General features: G+C 42.6%; 1 pseudogene; it reads left to right on the top strand.

Moving 5' to 3' along the window:
* The first annotated feature begins 15,415 nt into the window (after positions 1–15,415).
* LOC116811052 (beta-catenin-like protein 1) lies at positions 15,416–17,057 on the top strand (annotated as a pseudogene).
* Positions 17,058–21,060: the final 4,003 nt, after the last annotated feature.

The following is a 21,060-nucleotide window of genomic DNA, read 5'->3' as shown; positions in this document are numbered from 1 at the left end:
ATGTTATGCAGCAAGAAGGCCCTCACCAGATGTGGCCCCTTCATCTTGGACTTCCCAAACTTCAGAACTGTATGCAAAATAAATTTCCGTTTGTTATAAATGATCATTTTGTGATATTCTGTTATATAAGCACAAAATGAACTAAGACACTTGTATACACTTGTACATGTATGTACTTGTGCATGTGCATATACATACACTTGCAGACCCATATCTCAGACTGAAAATCTTCCAGTGTACAGTGGAGAAGCTTAAAACATTCCTAAATCATGAGACAAAGGATGCTTCAGATGAGTTGGGAGAACTTCCTAGATTCTGCCCAAATGCTACTGGCCTCAGAGGCCAAGTCTGCAGTCATGGAGGCCCTTAGGCATGGAGCATCCTCCTGTGCACTGAGCTTGGAGGAAAATTCCAGGATTTCTTTTGTGTGGCACCTTTGAGAGCAGTCCCATCAATAGAAACAACCTACTCACCCTCCTGAGAGCCCCATCTACTCAGTGAACACTCAATGAGCATGAGCAAACTATAATGAATGAAGAGTCGTGTTTCCCAAGTTGGGTTCCTGATGAAGGAATTCTTGAGTCAATGATTTTGACCTAGAGAAATCTTTTGCTGGAGAAAATGAAGCTAAATGAGCTGGATCAAGACTGATAAACCCATTGCCCTCGTGCTGCCGTTATATTCTTCTACATCCATGGCCGCTATTGTTTGTCAATAATTGTACTCTTTCCAGCTGAGGTCAGACAAGGTCTTAAAATCATTCTCAACTATCTAGAGATAGTTCTAGACTATATTTACCAATCAGAGTTGGCAAATAAGTTGAAATTTATTTACCGTGCCTGCCTAAGTGTAGCATTTCACAAAATGTGTTCCACAAAACATTGGTTCTCTGGCTTATTAGCAAGTATGATGCAAGATTTCTGTAATTGTGAAAACTTGGGAAACATTGTGTACAAATGTTTTTTCATGTTAGGACTTCTAGAACCTGTAAAATGCTAATTTACTGTATAGGTCTCCCATAATACATTTTCCAAGTGTGTCTCACTATAGAACTTATTCCGAAGATCACATAGAGAGACGAAAAAGATTATTTGCTGAATAATAATGTGTCCTATAGTTGCCTGAAAATGGGCTAAGTGGGATAAATGGCTGCTGATCCTCCAAATTAAATGAGGGACTGCTCATGATCTCAACTTCTCACAAGGTTGCTGGGCAGCTGTCATTTTTAGCACTCCCCTGAACAACCAGCATCCAAGCTCAGATAATTGTCTTCTACTTACAATGGCACTTTCATGCTCTACCTATGAAAAGGAAGAGAAGTAGGGGATGGGGGTCCTTTCCTGGTTCATCCAGTTGCACCCAGCCCAAATATGTGTTTCTGCAAGATAACAAGGGAATGGGAGACCTGTGCTTTTTGCTGACCCATGCATGCGTGACCCTGCCTGCCTCAGTGATACTTTCTGGTGATTGACTAAGCCCTTTACTTGATAGTAGTACCTAATGTGGAGTGATCATGGCAGAAAAGTTTCACTGTTTCATTCAAGGGTTGCAAAGCATCCTCTCTGGGTTTGAGGACAAATCACCCATAATGCTCATGATTGAATGGCCTAATTTTCTGTGGCCCATAAATGCCCCTAAACTGACAGGCAATTTGAATTGATAGCCTTTTGATTGTATGCCCAGAATGTCTCTAGGTCACAGAAACACTCCTGAATGGGCAGTTCATTTGGCCCTAGGTAGCTAGTCACTAGGTAGTTACAATGTCTGGAGGCCACAGATGTACACCTGAATGAGCAGATAATTTGCTACATCACTATGGTAAAAAAAAAAGAGGCTGAGGCCGGGCGCGGTGGCTCATGCTTGTAATCCCAGCACTTTGGGAGGCCGAGGCGGGCGGATCACGAGGTCAGGAGATCGAGACCACGGTGAAACCCCGTCTCTACTAAAAATACAAAAAATTAGCCGGGCGCCATGGCGGGCGCCTGTAGTCCCAGCTACTCGGAGAGGCTGAGGCAGGAGAATGGCGTGAATCCGGGAGGCGGAGCTTGCAGTGAGCCGAGATCGCGCCACTGCACTCCAGCCTGGACGATAGAGCAAGACTCCGTCTCAAAAAAAAAAAAAAAAAAGAGGCTGAGATACAAGGCTGCCTATTGTTATATTTCTCAGCTTTTCTATGTTTGAGCTTTAAAGATGAAGAGAAAGGGACAAAAGAGAGCCCACCCCACCCCCAAATCTGGTCATCATTGTGGCAGCTGATGCAGCCCAACTCCTCAGATTCAATCATTATACAATGTACCAGACAGAGGACTTTTGGATAAAATCAGGTATAGGTAAAACTGTTACAATTCATGGTAATAGTAATAAGACTTCTCCCAAGACTGGTAGTACCATGCAGGGCTGAAGAAATCTCTGGGAGACTGGATTATTTGTGTACATGATAAAGGGGTGACATTCATGCAGTTGAATGAAGCAAGTGGTAAATAAAATGGTGTTCAGTACAGAACTCTGCAGCAGAATGACTCTGATGAGCACTGACCCAACAGTCAACAGGAGGGATCAGATATGTCTACTGACATATCTGGAATATGTCATATATGTCTATTCCTGAAATGGGGGTTCAGGGGAATTAGGTTCACACACACGGGGCAGGGGCATCCCTGAGCTCCTGAATGTAGAGGTAATATCCCTGCGAGGTTGGAACTGCTTTGAAACAGCTTGCCATTTTAGTATGGTTTACGTGGGAATCTTGGGAGTCAAAGTCCCTGAGAGTCCAATGATAAGCCTTGACTCAAAATGGTGAATGGGAATATGGTGCTACCTTTTAAGTGGAAGATGCCCCTAACTTTTCTCCTTCAACCAGAGAATATCATAATGGATGAGATAATCATCATGCTGGATCCACATACTCTGTCTTATGGGATAAGAGACATGGGGTCCTACAAAGTAGCCCAAGTTTGGCTGGACTGGACTCATTCATTTAGACTTGTGATAATGGCCTCCAAAACAATTAGTCTTGTGACTTACTGTAAGAAGGAATACTGATGAAAAGTCAACCAAAAAAACAATCATGACTTCTGGTCTCTCTACTCTGGGGAGGGCTCATGAGCTCCAGGAGTCAGAAGGTGGGGAGGGGGGAACAGAACCCCCCTTTCCATGTGATGTCCTCCATAATGCCTATCCCCTACATCTTACATGGATTCCCAGGGTCATCTTCTCTGTACCTACTGGGATGGGATGAAGACAAAGCTCACCTTCCTCTGCCTACATGATACCACATGATGGGGCACATGTGCAGAGGCCAATGACAGAGGGTGGTGTGAAATCTGAGGGGCTCGGACTCCCAAGGAGGTATCCCTGTGTCCTCAAGTTGGAAGAGTAGATGGAGGTATGGCTTCTCCTTTGGAGTACATCATTGTCAGCCTTGCTCCACTCTTCATTGAAGGCTGCCATCATGTGCACACACTGAATCTGGCAGCTGCCCGACGGGTGCTCATCTGGGTGTGGGGACGAATGGCTTGCATTGCTCAGATTAAGGAATCTGGCTTTACCTCCATTGGTTCAGCCGACACAGTCTTCTTCTGAGGTCATTTGTGTTGATAAAATGGTAATTCCTGGGTCTCTGTGGAATGTACTGCTCCGAGAAGAGGATAGACTGTCTGGCTCCTCCCAAGTGGAATGACAAACAGTAGTTGGTTGGGCATGGATATGTCTAACCCCAGAAAACATTCTTCTTTTCTTCATCAAATAGCAAGAACATTACAATAAAAAAGCTTACTTTAGAAGAGACTGTTTTGTAGTCAGAGACAGAAACAGGCATGTGTCAATTCAATGTAATTTTGTTGTTGTACAGAGTGTAGTTTTTTCTTGTAGAGTGTATTATTGCTGCCCTCACAATATTGGCTCTGAAGTTACAAGCACTGGTGCCCCAAATGACTGTTACCAGAGGATGGAAGCTATTCAATGTGTTATATTATATGTTTTCAGCATGGCCTTTTCCTGTTCAAAAAGATACACTTAAATATTTAAACTGGCAACATTTTCCTGGTTAATTGGCCTTTTTAATTGGCCTATCAAAATATCATTGTTTAGGTTGGGCACGGTGGTTCATGCCTGTGATCCCAGCACTTTGGGAGGCTGAGGCAGGCGGATCACCTGAGGTCAAGAGTTTGAGACCAGCCTAGCCAACAAGGCAAAATCCTGTCTCTACCAAAAATACAAAAAAAACTAGCTGGGCATGGTGGCCCGTGCCTGCAGTCCCAGCTACTCAGGAGGCTGAGGCAGGAGAATCGCTTGAACCTGGGAGGTGGAGGTTGCAGTGAGCCGAGACTGAACCACTGCACTCCAGCCTGGGTGACAGAGTGAGACTCTGTCTCAAAAACAAACCAAAAATCAAACAAACAAAAACTATATATATGTATATATATATATATATATATGCAGAAACAAACAAAAACTATATATATATATTATATGATTGTTTATCTCTAATCATCCAATCATTCTTCCTGCCATAAAATCTACTTTGTCTAATATTAATTGTATCAGTTGGAGTTTAGTAGGATACATACAAGAAACTGGCTTACGTCAGCGGTCCCCAACCTTTTTGGCACCAGGGACTGTTTTCATGGAAGAGAGTTTTTCCATTGATAGGGGCAGGGGGATGGTTTCAGGGTGAAACTGTTCCACCTTAGATTGCCAGGCATTAGATTCTCATAAGGAGGACTCAACCTAGATCCCTTGCATGCACAATAGGGTTCATTCATGTGAGAATCTAATGCCACTGCTGATTGGACAAGCAGGCACAGCTCAGGCAATAATGCTCTTGGGTGTTCACTCCTGCTGTGCAGCCCAGTTCCTAGCAGGTCACGGATCAGTACTGGTCCATGACCTAAGGGTTGGGGGCCCCTGGCTTACATGATTGTGGGGGCTGGCTATGCAAATCTGAAATCTGTAGGGCTGGGCAGCAGGCTGGAAACCCTCAGGAAAGACCTGATGCTGCAGTCCACAGGTGAAATTTTCTTCCTCAGGGAAAGCTCAGTTTTGCTCTTAAGATCTTTCAGCTGATTGGATGAGGCCCACCCAGATTACTGAGAATCATCTTCTTTACCTAAAGTCAACTGATTATAGATGTTAATCACATCTCCAAAATATCTTTGTAACAACACCTAGATTAGTATTTGATCGAATAACTGGACACTATAGCCTAGCTAAGTTAACACACAAAACTAATCATCACCGTCTACCCCTTGTAATCTTGGTACCTTACACATGTCCTTAAACTATGCTTAATCTTCAAATAAAGATAATAACAAAGTCGTATTTCCACCTAACATGATACAATTATCCAGCATACAACCAAAACTGCACCAACTCTTTCCCTAGAAGAGGATGCAAATACCTTTGAATAATGTTTACTTTTCTCCTTGACATCCTGTAACTTAAATAAATACTGTGATGTGAAGTTAACTATTATTAATACATCTTATGTTAGATTATAAAGGGATAAGGGAGGGAAGAAAACAAAAATATTATATATGCACACACGCACATAAATATCACATATTCATACAAAAACAAAGAAGAAATAACAATTACAGTCCTCATTTCTGCAACCAATCATGTGGTCATAGCTAGGTACTTGTAACTGCCATCTTTCATTACTATTTCATATTCCCTTTGCCCTCAGCAAACACCTCAGCTGGTTGTAGTATTTTGCCTGGTGGGGTTACACAACCTTCATTTCTGAGGGGTGTGGACAGTTATGAGTCCTGCCTGGATTGAGCTGTAGTTCTTCATTGACTTTAATCACAGCACATGGTAGTACCAAGGGATGCCCTAAGGAAACTCCAGTATTCTAGACAAAATCCTTCTTACCTTCAGTTGTATTAGCAGCCCAGTTTCTCCTTGCTCATCAGGCCCAATCACCCCAGCCAGTACAGTAACTTCCTTCTTTGCCTGTTGATTTAGAGGCAAGAGGAACCCAAAGCAGCTGGATGGCAGTCTCAACTTCCAGTTCAGTGGAATCATTGTTGCGTCTCCTAGTGGAAAGCATTCCTTCCTTTGAAATTAAGATCTCTAGACCAGTAAAACATAAGGTCCCAGAGATTGGAAGCAAAAATTTTGCTAGTGGATCTCTAGGGGCGGGTAGTGCCATTCTCATTTCCACCCCTTGATTCTTGGCTTCTGCTGAGATGGTTGATTGGGTCCATGAGTAACACACCTAATCTCTTCAGCAAAAAGTTATTTAGCAAGACCCTTAACCCTCTCCCTGGAACATTTTTTCCCAACAGTGAATTTTCTTTTTTTTTTTTCCCGACAAAATTTTCTTTTTCTTTTTTTTCCCAACAGTGAATTTTCTAATTTTAGTGTCTTTTGCAAACTGGGTAGGCCAAGAACCTCCCAAATCGTCCAATGCTCATTCCATTTTGTTTAACAATTTCTTTCTCAATTTATCCCTTTCCTCCTGCATTTTACTTTAAGCAGCAAGAAGAAACTAGGCCACACTTTTAGCACTGCTTGGAAATCTCCTCAGCTACATCCCTAAATTCATCACTTACAAGTTCTGCTTTCTACACAACTGTGGAATACAACTCAGCCAAGTTTTCTGCCACTATATGACAAGGATCACCTTTTCCCCATTCTCAATGCACATCCCTCATTTCCTTCTGCACTCTTACTATACGTGCCTTTATTGTTCATATTTTTATCAAAATTCTGCATAACAATATATGTATTCTCTAAGATTATAGAAGCCTTCTCTACCATACTCCTCGTTTCCTCCTGAGCCCTGACGTGAATTGCCTTGATGTTCATATTTCTACTAATAATCATTTCAAGGCAATCTGGAATTTTTCCATCATGCTTCTTAAACTTTTTCCAGCCTCTGTCCGGTATTCAATTCCACAGCCATTTCCATATTTTTAGCTATTTGTTACTCCAGCACCCTGCTTCCTAGTACCAAAATCTTTATTAGTTTCCTAGGGCTGCTATAACAAATTACCACAAATTTAGTGGCTTAAAAACTGAAATTTACTTTCACACAGTTCTGGAGGGCAGAAGTCTAAAATCAAGGTTTGACAGGAATGCAATTCTTCCAAAGGTGCTGCGGAAGGATGCTTCCTATTCTCCCACCTTCTGGTGGCTCTGAGGAGTCCTTGGCTCATGGCTACATAACTCCAGTCTCTGCTTGTCTTTACTGGTATTCTCCTCTTCTCTCTCTTCTCCTCTTAGGTCTCTAATAAGGACATTTGTCGTTGGATTTAGAGCCCATCTGGATAATCTTGAATAATTTCACCTCAAGATCCTTAATTTAATTACTTTTGCAAATATCCCTTTGCCAAATAAGGCTACATTCACAGGTTCTGGGGGTTAGGACATATCTTTTTGGGGACTACCATTCAACCCACAATATTAACATAGCTACACCAACCTTCTTTTGATTAGTATTTGCATTGTATATTATATTACATCATTTTGCTTTTCATCTCTGTGTTTTCATATTAATGATATATTTCCTGTAAACCACATATAGTTACCCTTCTTCTTAAAATCCTTTCTGACAATTTGAGCTTCATCATAATTATTGATATATGTATGTTTCAGTATACCATGTTACTACTTGTCACCTGTTTTGTCTCCCATTATTTGTTCCTTTTTTCTCTCCTTTCCTGACTTTTGGATTAATCAATTAACTTTTATTATTCTATTTCCCTTCCTTCACCTTCTTAGTTTTGCATTCTTTAATCATTATTTTAATGGTTCTAAGGATTATGATGTGCATCCTTGATTTATTAGTCCACTACAGATTAGTATATTTACTACTTCCTCAACAATGCAATGATGTAAAATATTTCAACTCAATTAATTCCCTCTTATATTTTGTACTATTGTTGCTGTGAATGTCAGTTCTATGTATATTTTAAGCCTTTCAATACATTATGATAATTGTTTAATACAATCAGTATTCATATAGGTTGACCTACATATTTATCCTTTCCTGTACTCTTTATTCCTTTTTGCATTTTCATATTTTGGGGATCATTATTTTCTAACCTGAATAAATACTCTGGTGACAATTAATTGTATCAGTTTTGGTTTTTCTGAGACTAGTTTTACTTTATGTTCATTTTAAAGGATATTTTCACTGGGAATATAATTCTGGGCTAGCAGCTAAAAATAAAACTCAATTTTCTAAACTACTTTATTATACATCAAGAGTTGGACTTGTGACAGTTCTGTCTAATAATGAGCAAGTGGAATTATCTGGAGAGGGTATTTGTTTTTTGAGACAGGATCTCACTGTGTCACCCAGGCTGGAGTGCAGTGGCACGATCATGGCTTATTGCAGCCTGGACCTCCCTGGCTCAAGCTATCCTCCCACCTCAGCCTCCTGAGTAGCTGGGACTACAGGCATGCACCACCACATTCAGCTAATTTAAATTTTTTTTTTTTTTTTTTTTTTTTAGAGATGGAGTCTCCTTGTGTTGCCCAGGCTGGTCTCAAACTCCTGGTCTCAAGCAATCATCCCGCCTTGGCCTCCTGAAGTGCTGGAATTATAGGCATGAGCCATAGTGCCTGGCTTATAGTGTAGTTTTTGATCTCCCTAAATGCTATCTTAAAACTATTATGATAGCAAAGGACCATTATGATGGCAAAAGAAAAAATTTCGCAGATTACATTATGAACAAAACGAGGTGACAAGCATCCCTAGGAACACCAGAATGCAAATGGTTGCAACCAAACCATTGACACCGGCAAGACCTTTGTAGGTCCTGTACAGGTTTAGCAGCAATACAGAGAAGTAGTGGAGAGAATATAGGGATGTTCTGGCGCGGGGTGCAATCCCAGCACTTTGGGAGGCTGAGGCAGGTGGATCATGAGGTCAGGAGTTCAAGATCAGCCTAGCCAACACGGTGAAACCCCATCTCTGCTAAAAATACAAAAATTAGCCGAGTGTGGGGGTGTGCGCCTGCAGGCCCAGTTACTTCGGAGGCCGAAGCAGAATTGCTTGAACCTGGGAGGTGGAGCTTGAAGTGAGCCGAGATGGCCCCTTTGTACTCCAGTCTGGGCAACAAGAGTGAAACTCTGTCTCAAAAAAAAAAAAAAAAAAAAAAGAATATATAGGAGGGATGTTCTGATGGCCCCAAAAGCCCAAGAACACCGAATTTGCAAATACTCCTGAACTCAATTACTTACTGTCTCAGTTTCTACCACAGGAGTTACTCCTACCACCAGTTTCCTCACATGACAACCTGTCCACTTGGGTCACCACCCTTCAAGATTCTTCCAACTGGCTGCCTTCTTGGCCCCTGGGAAAAACCCACACACCCTCACCCCACCAAACTCTGGACATACACGCTGTCTAAACTCGCTTTCCTTACGCTGCCATATCAGGCTGCTACACGAGCCTCCTCTCTACAGGTTTATCCAGGTAGGAGCAGTCTACAGTCTCTGTCCTTATCTACATTCTAAAACTCTGAGGACTGTCAAGCTTTACCAAAAACTCCCTCACGCTGTACCCCAGAGACAGAATTGGGTAGGTCTACACGTTTGTACAGCTCAGCACCTGGGGCAGAAGCAGATGTCAGTCTCTTCATGTGGAAGGCAACCTCCGTTATTCTGAGTTATCTTGTGGACCCTCTCTTAGCTTGAGGTGGTAGTGGTGATGTCCATATCAAAGTGACGAAGTGCTCTCTACTGCAAGATTTTCCTACTAACGTTCTTTTCAAAGAAGGAATCTGCAACCTACTCTTACATAGGTTGGAGGGAGATAATCCAAAGACTTGTTGGCCGCCTCATGGTTGCATTTTCCAAAATATATAGAAACACCATGTCAAAATATGAATGTACCAGGAATTAATGGGATACAAATAGAATATTTGTATCCTTCCCATTTTAGCCTTGTGTCTGCCTCTGGGTTGGTTATCCAGTATTTTGTAAACCCGAAGTAACCTTATTTCTCACAGACATAGGTGTTTTTCTAGAAATAATAAAGTCCTTCACACTGACAGGAAATGATACTAGATGGTAGCTCTGATTCACTCAGAGAAATACAAAGCTCCAGAAAAGGTAAATCTGTAGGTAAATATACAATATTATATAAATATATATATTTTTCCTAATATATCTAAATGACATAAGATCGCACGAAACAACTCATTTTTTTTTTTTTTTTTTTTTTTTGAGACAGAGTCTTGCTTTTTTGAGACAGAGTCTTGCTTTGTCACCAGGCTGGAGTTCTGTGGTGTGATCTTGGTTCACTGCAATCTCTGCCTCCCGGGTTCAAGCGATTCTCCTGCTTCAGCCTCCTGAGTAGCAGGGATTACAGGTGTGCACCACCACACTCAGCCAATTTGTGTATTTTTAGTAGAGATGGGGTTTCACCATGTTGGCCAGACTGGTCTCAGACTCCTGACCTCAAGTGATCCACCTGCCTCAGCCTCCCGAAGTGCTGGGATTATAGGCGTGAGACACTGCACCCAGCCTTACATAAAACAATTCTTATAAAATGATTTTTATGCTTATAACATATAAAAATATAATGTATATATGAAAATAATAGCAGAGTGTGTGTAGGGGGAGAAGTGGACATGTATGATATTAGTACAAATTTTTTATATTTTGCCAAAGGTAATTAGTAATGACTATGAAGTAGAGAGTGAGAGGTTAAGATTCATATTGTAATCCCTAGAGCAACAACTAAGAAAATAACTTTTAAATATATAGTAAAACAATTCAACAAAGGAATTTAAAGACAATGTAGGTGAAGTGGACAAATTGCTAGAAATAAACAAATTACCAAAAATGATTCAAGTAGAGACAGAGAATCTAAATAGAACTACACATAAGTGGGCCAAGCGAGGTGGCTCATGCCTGTAATCCCAGTACTTTGGGAGGCCAAGGGGGGCAGATCACCTGAGGTCAGGAGTTTGAGACCAGCCTGGCCAACATGGTGAAACCCTGTCTCCACTAAAAATACAAAAATTAGCCGAGGGTGGTGGTGGGCGCCTGTAATCCCAGCTACTCAGGAGGCTGAGGCATGAGAATTGTTTGAACCAGGGAGGCAGAGGTTGCAGTGAGCCGAGATCACGCCACTGCACTCCAGCCTGGGCGACAGAGTGAGACTCTGTCTCAAAAAAAATAATAATAGTAAATAAATAGAACTATACATAAGTAAAGACATCTGAATTATTTCAGAAATTTACAAGCTGATCTTAATAGGACTCAGAATAACAAAGAGATTTTTGAAAAAAAAAACAGAAGTTGAAATACTTTCACTTTCTGATTTCAGAAATTACTATAAAGCTGCAGTAATCAAGACAGCCTTGGTCAAAGGATACAAAATTTTACAGCCAGGAGGAATAAGCTTAAGAGATATATTGTACAATATGGTGACTACAGCTAATAACAATGTATTGTATACTTGAAAATTGCTAAGAGAGTAGATTTCAAATATCATCACAAATAAATGATAAGTATGTGTAGTAATGTACATGTTAATGAGCTTGATTTAGCCATTCCACAGTGTATACATATTTCAAAACATCATGTTGTACAACATAAATACACACAATTTTTATTTGTCAATTTAAATATTTTTAAAAACTATTCTAAAAATAAGTTTAAAAAGACAGTGTGATATTGTCATGACGATAGATGATGGTACAGAATCAAGAGTCCAGAAGTAAACCCTTCCATTTATGGCGAATGGATTTTTGACAAAGGTGCCAGGACAATTCAATGGAGAAAGGATAGTGTTTTCAATGATAGTTGCTGGGACAATTGGATGTCCACATGCAAAAGGATGAATTTGCACTCTTACCTCACACTATACACAAAAATTCACTTGAAATGGGTCAAAGACCTAAATTTTAGTGCTAAAACTTTTAGAGAAAAACATAAGAGAAAACTTTGGTGTGATGGTTAATTTTAGATGTCAACTTGACTAGATGAAGGGATACCTAGAAAACTGGTAAAACATTATTTCTGAGTGTATCCGTGAGGGTGTTTCCAAAAGAGACTGGTGTGTAGTCAGTAGACTGAGTGGGGAAGATCACCCTCAATGTGGATGGGCACCATCCAGTTGGCTGGGGGCCCAGATAGAACAAAAAGGCAGAGGAAAGGTGAATTCGTGTTCTCTCTCTCTCTCTCTCTCTCTGTCTCTGTCCTGGAGCTGGGACACCCTTCTTCTTCTGCCCTTGGACATCAGAACTCCAGGTTCTCCAGCCTTTGGATTTTGGGACTTGCACCAGCAACCTCCTAGGTTCTCAGGACTTTGACATTGGACCGAGAGTTACACCATTCGATTCTCTGGTTCTGTGGCCTTCAGATTTGGACTGAGCCATGTTACCAGCCTCTCTGGTTCTTTAGCTTGCAGATAGCCTATCATGGGATTTCTAAGCCTCTATAACCACATGAGCAAATTCTCCTAATAAATTCACCTCTTATCTATCTCTCTATCTGTCTATCATTTATCTACCTATCTATCATGTATCTATACTACTGGCTCTGTCTCTCTGGAGAACCCCAACGAATACAGATTTTGGTACTCAGAAATAGGGCTGTTGCTATAACATATACCTGAAAATCTGGAAGCTACTTTGAAACTGGGTGATGGTTATAGGCTGGAAGAACTTGGAGGAGTATCCTAGCAAAAGCCTATATTGCCATGAATAAAGTGTTTAGAATGATTCTGGTGAGGGCTCAGAAGAAGAGAGCAGTCAGGAAAGTCCGAAATTTCTGAAAGATCACTAAGTAGTCATGATCAGAATGTTGGTAGAAATATGAATGGCAAAGGTAATTCTGGTGAGATCTCAGATGGAAATGAGAAACAAGGTATCATAAACTGCAGTAAAGTCCTTCTTTGTCATAAAATGGCAAATAACTTGGCTGAATTGTACCCATGTCTGAAGGTTTTGTGGAAAGCAGAACTTAAAAGCAATGAACTAGGATACGACAGAAGAACATCTAAGTAGAAAAGCATTCAGGGTGTTGTCTGACTTATTCTAATTGCATATAGTTAAATGCAAGAAGAGAGAAATGATTTAAACATGGAATTTATAGTTAAAAGGGAAGAGGAACATAAGGATTTGGAAAATCCTGGCTAAGTAAAGAATCAAAAGGCATATTTAGGAGAGAAAACCAAAAGTGTGGCCAAAGGACCATTCGATAAGGAGATTAATACAGATAAAAGGAAGCCAGATGCTATTCATCAAGACAATGGAGAATTAACCTAAAGTCATTATGGTGATCTTTGAGGCTGCCCCTTCCATCACAGTTTCAGAGCACTGGGATCTTGAGGGCAAGGTTTCTAGAGAGAGGGCTATGAGATCTCAGCATTTGCTGCCCTTTGCTACCTCAAGTATCTGCTTCCTGCATTCCAGTGCAGCACTCCTTGGCTGTTCCAGCTATGGCTCAAGCAAGCCTAGCTGCAATTCAACCTGCTATTCTGAAAGATTCAAACATTAAGGCTTGGTTACATTCAGGTGGTGCTAATTCTGCAGCCCCACAGAATGCAAGAAATGTGGGGCCATGGCTTCCTTCAACTAGATTTCAAAGGATGTCGTGGACAGCTTGGGGGCCCAGGTAGAAACTTGTCATAGGGGCAGAGCTACCACAGAGAGCTTCCACTAGTGTTACGGTCTTTCTGCCCCTTAGCTCAGCTAAGTCTGAGTTCTTGTCTCACAAGCAGGAAGAATTAGGCATGCAAATGCCAGAGAGTGAGTGGAGTAGAATTTATTAAGCGAAAGGAAAACTCTCAGCAGAGAGGGGATGTGGAGGGGTGGAGGTTTCCCTATTTGAAGGCGGGAAAAGTCCCCCATGTGGCTGGATCCGGGACCTTTTATGGACTCAGAATGGGGAGGGCATGTTGATTTGTTTGTGAGTATGCAAAAAAGGTTAAAGCAAAGACACCACTCAAAGGTGGGCATGACTGTAGAAACCCAATTAGGAAAGGGTAGGTATAGGTAAAATAGGTAAAGGGAGGGGATCAATCAGAGGAAAGTGCGCCAAACAGGAAGACAAGTTCTCAATCCAGTCCGAGGATTTAACTTGTAACTTGGCTTTCAGGCTTTAAACTGTCTTTGGCTTGGAGTTGGGGTTTCACCGGGTACCCACCCCATCTGCCTAGGCATTTGGCTGCCTCCTCTTGCTATCACTAGGACAATGCCCAGTGGAACTGTGGGCTTAGGGCTGCTGCAGAGACCCCAGAAATGTAGACTCAACAGTATGCAGTCCTAGCCTGGGAAAGCTGCCGGCGCAAGTCTTTTTTTTTTTTTTTTTGAGACGGAGTCTCGCTCTGTCGCCCAGGCTGGAGTGCAGTGGCGCGATCTCGGCTCACTTGCAAGCTCCGCCTCCTGGGTTCACGCCATTCTCCTGCCTCAGCCTCTCCGAGTAGCTGGGACTACAGGCGCCCGCCACCACGCCCGGCTAATTTTTTTTGTATTTTTAGTAGAGACGGGGTTTCACCGTGGTCTCGATCTCCTGACCTCGTGATCCGCCTGCCTCGGCCTCCCAAAGTGCTGGGATTACAAGTGTGAGCCACCGCGCCAGGCCGCAAGTCTTCAACCCATGAAAACTGCTGCATGGGCTGAGTCCAGCAAAGTCATGGGGGAGTGGCCGCCTGAGGTCTTGGAAGCACATAGCCCACTCTAGTGTGTCCAAGAGGTGGGACATGGAGTCAATGAAGATTGTTCTGGAGCCTTAAGATTTGATGTTGTTCACCCTGTTGGGTTCTGAACATATTGGGGATCAGTTACCCCTTTCTTCTTGTCTGCTACTTCCTTTTAGACTGGGAATGTCTATCTTATGCCTATTCCACCACTGTGTTTTGGAAGTAGATAACTTGATTTCACAGGCTTATGGCTGGAGGGAATTTGCCGTAGAATAAATCGTGCCTTGAGTCTCACCCATATATGATTTAGATGAGATTCTAGATTTTGGACTTATGTGTTGGTGCTAAAATGGTTAAGATTTTGGGGCCTATTGGGATGGAATGAAAGTGTTTTGCATATGAGAAGAATGTGAGTTTTGGGGGGCAATGGGTGGAATGCTATGGTTTGAATGTTTGTCCCCTCCAAATCTCATTTAATTGCCATTGTAATGGAATTGGGAAATGGGACCTTTAAGAGGTGATTAGGTTGTGAGGGCTCCGCCCTCATGGGTGGGTTTAATGTTTTTAAAATGAGGCTTTCTGGAATGGGTTCTCTCTTTTTTTCTGCTCTTGTGCCACATGAAGAACAATGTTCCTCCCCTCTGGAGGATACAACATTCAAGGTGTTATCTTGGAAGCAGAGACTGGGCCCTAGCCAGACGCCAAACCTTCTGGTGCCTTGATCTTGGACTTTTCAGCCTCCAAAACTGTAAGAAATACATTTCTGTTCTTTATAAATTACACAGGTTGGCTGTGCCAGGGACCATGGACATGGGCAAACTTCTGAGCTAGCAGCCCAACAGGGGCATAAAATGTCTCCAAGATGACAAAGAGGATCTTGGAGCAGAAGATGCATCGGAAACAAACTAGTACTCAAGATTGGGAAGAGGAAATGATTGTGGTGGAAGAAGCAGAGGATGACAAAAAATGGCTGCTTCAGATTATTGACACAGAGGGTGAGGAGGAAGAGAAAGAGGAGGAGCCATTGGATGAAAGCTCAGTGAAGAAAATGATCCTCACATTTGAATAGTGAGCATATAAAAACCAAGAATTGCGGATTAAGTTTCCAGACAATCCAGAGAAGTTCATGGAATCCCAACTGGACCTACATGACATCATTCGGAAGATGCACGTGGTGGCCACCATGCCAGACCTGTACCTTTTGCTGGAGCTGAATGCTGTGCAGTCACCTCTTGGGTTGCTTGGACACAATAATACAGACGTGTCCATAGCTGGGGTTGATTTGAGTCAGGAATTAACAGATATAGACATCTTCTATGACAGTGAAGAGGAAGCAGAAGTACTCATTGATGCTCTGGTGGATGGGCAGGTGATAGCGCTGCTGGTGCAGAATGTGGAGCGCCTGGATGAGTCTGTGAAGGAGCAGGCCAATGGTGTCCATAACACTCTTGTTATTGTGGAAAACATGGCTGAGTTCTAGCCGGAGATGTGTACAAAAGGTGCCCAGCAGGGTCTTCCTCAGTGGCTGTTGAAGAGGTTGAAGGCAAAGAAGCCTTTTGATGCCAACAAACTGTATTGCAGTGAAATGCAGGCCATATTGCTCCAGGACAATGATGAAAACAGGAAATTGCTTGGGGAGCTGGATGGAATTGATGCACTTCTTCAGCAGTTATCTGTGTTTAAAAGACACAATCCCAGCACAGCAAAGGAGCAGGAGATGATGGAGAATCTGTTTGATTCACTCTGCTTCTAACTAATGCTCACTTCCAATCGTGAGCACTTCCTGAAAGGCGAGGGTCTTCAGGTGATGAATCTCATGCTCAGGGAAAAGAAGATCTCACGGAGCGGGGTACTGAAAGTGCTGATTGCACGCGAGGGCACCCACAACTGCGGTAAATTTGTTGACATTCTTGGCTTATGAATCATCTTTCCCCTCTTTATGGAATTTCCCAGGAAGATCAAGAAAGTGGGTACCACTGACAAGGAACACAAAGAGCGTGTCTGTTCCATTCTGGCTTCCCTTTTGTGGAACCTGAGAGGGCATCAGCGAACCCAGCTTCTGAATAAATTCACTGAAAATGACAGTGAGTAGGCTGACAGACTAATGGAGTTGCATTTTCAATATCTGGATGCAATGCAGGTGGCAGACAAGAGGAATGAAGAGGAAAAACATGACATGGTCCAGCGTGGAGAGACCATAGACAGTGACATGGGGGATGAGTTCTACCTCCAGTGCTTGGATGCAGGGCTCTTTGTTCTCCAGTGCATCTGCTGCATTATGACCAAGATCTGTAATGCCAATGTCCCCCAGATTTGCCAGAGGGTTCACCAGATCCTAAACATGTGAGGACGCTCCATCAAAATTGTCAGGCATATCATCAAGGGGTATGCGGAGCTCTGGGAGAAGGAGCAAAAGCACATCCTGGGCTTGCTTGAAAACTTCTAGAGGCCTCCTGACACTGTGCATAATGGACTCCCTCTTGGCTTCCCTTCCAGAAACAGTTTCTAGACAGCTGTGTGTGGCTTTTGGACAAATTAAAGCTAGTTTTGTTTTAAAAAAAACAAATAAATAGAATAAAATAAAGTACCTAGGTATTCTGTTATAGCATCGCAAAATGAACTAAGATGCTTGGTTACCTTGGGTTAGGCAAAAATCTCTTAGATATGCACAAAACATGAAATAACAAATTGATAAACTGGATTTCATCAAAATTATAAAACTTTTGTGCTTTAAATGACACTATTAAGAAAATGAAAAGGGCCAGGCACAGTGGCTCACACTTGTAATCCCATCACTTTGGGAGGCTGAGGCAGGTGGATCATCTGAGGTTAGGAGTTCCAGAGCAGTCTGACCAACATGGTGAAACTCCGTCTCTACTAAAAATACAAAAATTAACTGGGCGTGGTGGCATGCACCTGTAATCCCAGCTACTCAGGAGGCTAAGGCACAAGAATCGCTTGAACCTGGGAGGTGGAGGTTGCAGTGAGCCAAGATCGCGCCATTGCACTCCAGCCTGGGTGACAACAGCGAAACTCCATCTCAAAAAATAAAGAAAGGAAAAAGAAAAAAGAAAAAAAGGAAATGAAAAGACAATCCATAGACCAGAAAAAATATTTCAAATCGTATTTCTGGTAAAGGACTTGTGTCCAGCCAGAATGTACAAAGAGCTCCTACAACTAAATAATAATAAGACAAACAACTCAAAAAATGGGCAATGGGCCAAAGTTTTGAATGCACATTTGACCAAAGAAGATCTACAAATGACCAATAAGCACATGAAAAAGTGTTCTACGTTATTAATCTTTAGGGAAATGCAAATTAAAACCATGATGAACCACCATTTCATACTCATAGAATGATGGTAAGGATGTGGAAAAACTACAGCGTTCATACATTGCTGGTGGGAATGTAAAACAAGACAGCCAATTTAAAAATCAGTTTGGCAGTTTCTTAAAGTTATCATAAAATCCAGCAATTCTCTAAATATCTAGAGAGAAATGAAAACATATTATAACATGCAAAAATGTGTATACCAATGTCCATGGGAACGTAATTCATAATAGCCAAAAAATGGAAATAATCCAAATGTCCATCAACTGATAAATGGATTAAAAAATGTGTGGGCCAGGCACAGTGGTTCACACGTGTAATCCCAGCACTTTGGGAGGCCGAGGAAGGTGGATAGCTTGAGCCCAGGAGTTCAAGGCTAGCCTCGGCAACATGGCAAAATACCATCTCTACAAAAAACACAAAATACAAAAATTAGCTGGGTGCGGTGGTGTGCATCTGTAGTCCTGACCACATGGGAGGTTGAGGTGGGAGGATCACTTGAGCCCAGGGTGTCCAGGCTGCAGTGAGCCCTGATTGCACCACTGCACTCCAGCCTGGGCAATGGAGTAAGACCCAGTTTCAAAAAATAAATAAGTAAATAAAGGACGAAGTACTGATACGTGCGGTAACATGGATGAACCTCAAAAACATTACGCTAAGGGAAATAAGCCAGATGCAAAAGACCACATGTTATATGATTCCATGTATATGACATAATCAGAATAGGGAAATCTATAGGGACAGAAAGCAATTTAAAGGTTGCCTAGTGTTGAGGGTAGAGGGTGGGGATTGCAAACAGCATGCACAATCTTTTTGGAGTGATGGAAATATTTTTTTTTTTTTGAGATGGAGTTTCATTCTTGTTGCCTAGGCTGGAGTGCAATGGCGTGATCTCGGCTCACTGCAAGCTCCGCCTCCCGGGTTCACGCCATTCTCCTGCCTCAGCCTCTCCGAGTAGCTGGGACTACAGGCGCCCGCCACCACGCCCGGCTAATTTTTTTTTTGTATTTTTAGTAGAGAGGGGGTTTCACCGTGGTCTCGATCTCCTGACCTCGTGATCCGCCCGCCTCGGCCTCCCAAAGTGCTGGGATTACAAGCGTGAGCCACCGCGCCCGGCCTATGCTATGGTTTTTTTTTTGCCATTATGTTTCATTCCTACTCTCAAAATCCAAATTCTTGGAAAAGATGGTGTTCTGAACCCTCCTGTCATTATTAAATATATATATATATACGTATATATATATATTATATATATACGTATATATATATTACATATATATACGTATATGTGTGTGTGTATATATATATATATATATATATATATATAGTGGGGTGGAGCCAAAATGGCCGAATAGGAATAGCTCCAGTCTACAGCTCCCAGCGTGAGTGATGCAGAAGACGGGTGATTTCTGCATTTCCAACTGAGGTACCGGGTTCATCTCACTGGGGAGTGCTGGACAGTGGGTGCAGGACAGTGGGTGCAGCACACCGTGCATGAGCCGAAGCAGGGCGAAGCATCATCTCACCCGGGAAGCCCGAGGGGTCAGGGAATTTCCTTTCCTAGTCAGAGAAAGGGGTGACAGATGGCACCTGGAAAATCGGGTCACTCCCACCCTAACAGTGCGCTTTTCCAATGGGCTTATCAAACGGCACATCAGGAGATTATATCCCGCCCCTGGCTCGGAGGGTCCTATGCCCACGGAGCCTCGCTCATTGCTAGCACAGCAGTCTGAGATCAAACTGCAAGGCGGCAGCAAGGCTGGGGAAGGGGCACCCGCCATTGTTCAGGCGTGAGTAGGTAAACAAAGCAGCCGAGAAGCTCGAACTGGGTGGAGCCCACCACAGCTCAAGAAGGCCTGCCTGCCTCTGTAGGCTCCACCTCTGGGGGCAGGGCACAGACAAACAAAAGACAGCAATAACCTCTGCAGACTTAAATGTCCCTGTCTGACAGCTTTGAAGAGAGTAGTGTTTCTCCCAGCACGCAGCTGGAGATTTGAGAACGGGCAGACTGCCTCCTCAAGTGGGTCCCTGACCCCCGAGTAGCCTAACCGGGAGGCAGCCCCCAGTAGGGGCAGACTGACACCTCACACGGCCAGGTACTCCTCTGAGACAAAACTTCCAGAGAATCAATCAGGCAGCAGCATTTGCAGTTCACCAATATCTACTGTTCTGCAGCCACCACTGCTGATACCCAGGCAAACAGGGTCTGGAGTGGACCTCCAGTAAACTCCAACAGACCTGCAGCTGAGGGACCTGACTGTTAGAAGGAAAACTAACAAACAGAAAGGACATCCACACCAAAAACCCATTGTATGTCACCATCATCAAAGACCAAAGGTAGATAAAACCACAAAGATGGAGAAAAAACAGAGCAGAAAAACCGGAAACTCTAAAAATCAGAGCGCCTCTCCTCCTGCAAAGGAACGCAGCTCCTCACCAGCAATGGAACAAAACTGGATGGAGAATGACTTTGACAAGTTGAGAGAGGAAGGCTTCAGAAGATCAAACTACTCTGAGCTAAAGGAGGAAGTTTGAACCAATGGCAAAGAAGTTAAAAACTTTGAAAAAAAATAGATGAATAGATAATGAGAATAACCAATGCAGAGAAGTTCTTAAAAGACCTGATGGAGCTGAAAACCACGGCATGAGAACTACGTGATGAATGCACAAGCCTCAGTAACTGATGCGATCAACTGGAAGAAAGGGTATCAGCGATGGAAGATGAAATGAATGAAATGAAGCGTGAAGAGAAGTTTAGAGAAAAAAAGAATAAAAAGAAATGAACAAAGCCTCCAAGAAATATGGGACTATGTGAAAAGACCAAATCTACGTCTAATTGGTATACCTGAAAGTGACAGGGAGAATGGAACCAAGTTGGCAGACACTTTGCAGGTTATTATCCAGGAGAACTTTCCCAATCTAGCAAGGCAGGCCAATGTTCAAATTCAGGAAATACAGAGAATGCCACAAAGATACTCCTTGAGAAGAGCAACTCCAAGACACATAATTGTCAATTCACCAAAGTTGAAATGAAGGAAAAAATGTTAAGGGCAGCCAAAGAGAAACGTTGTGTTACCCAGAAAGGGAAGCCCATCAGACTAACAGCTGATCTCTCGGC

The sequence above is a fragment of the Hylobates moloch genome, unplaced genomic scaffold (genome assembly GCF_009828535.3).
Source record: "Hylobates moloch isolate HMO894 unplaced genomic scaffold, HMol_V3 SCAFFOLD_7, whole genome shotgun sequence".
Lineage (NCBI taxonomy): Eukaryota > Metazoa > Chordata > Mammalia > Primates > Hylobatidae > Hylobates > Hylobates moloch.
The sequence above is the reverse complement of the archived record's forward strand: the minus strand, read 5'-3'. Positions and strand labels throughout refer to the sequence as shown.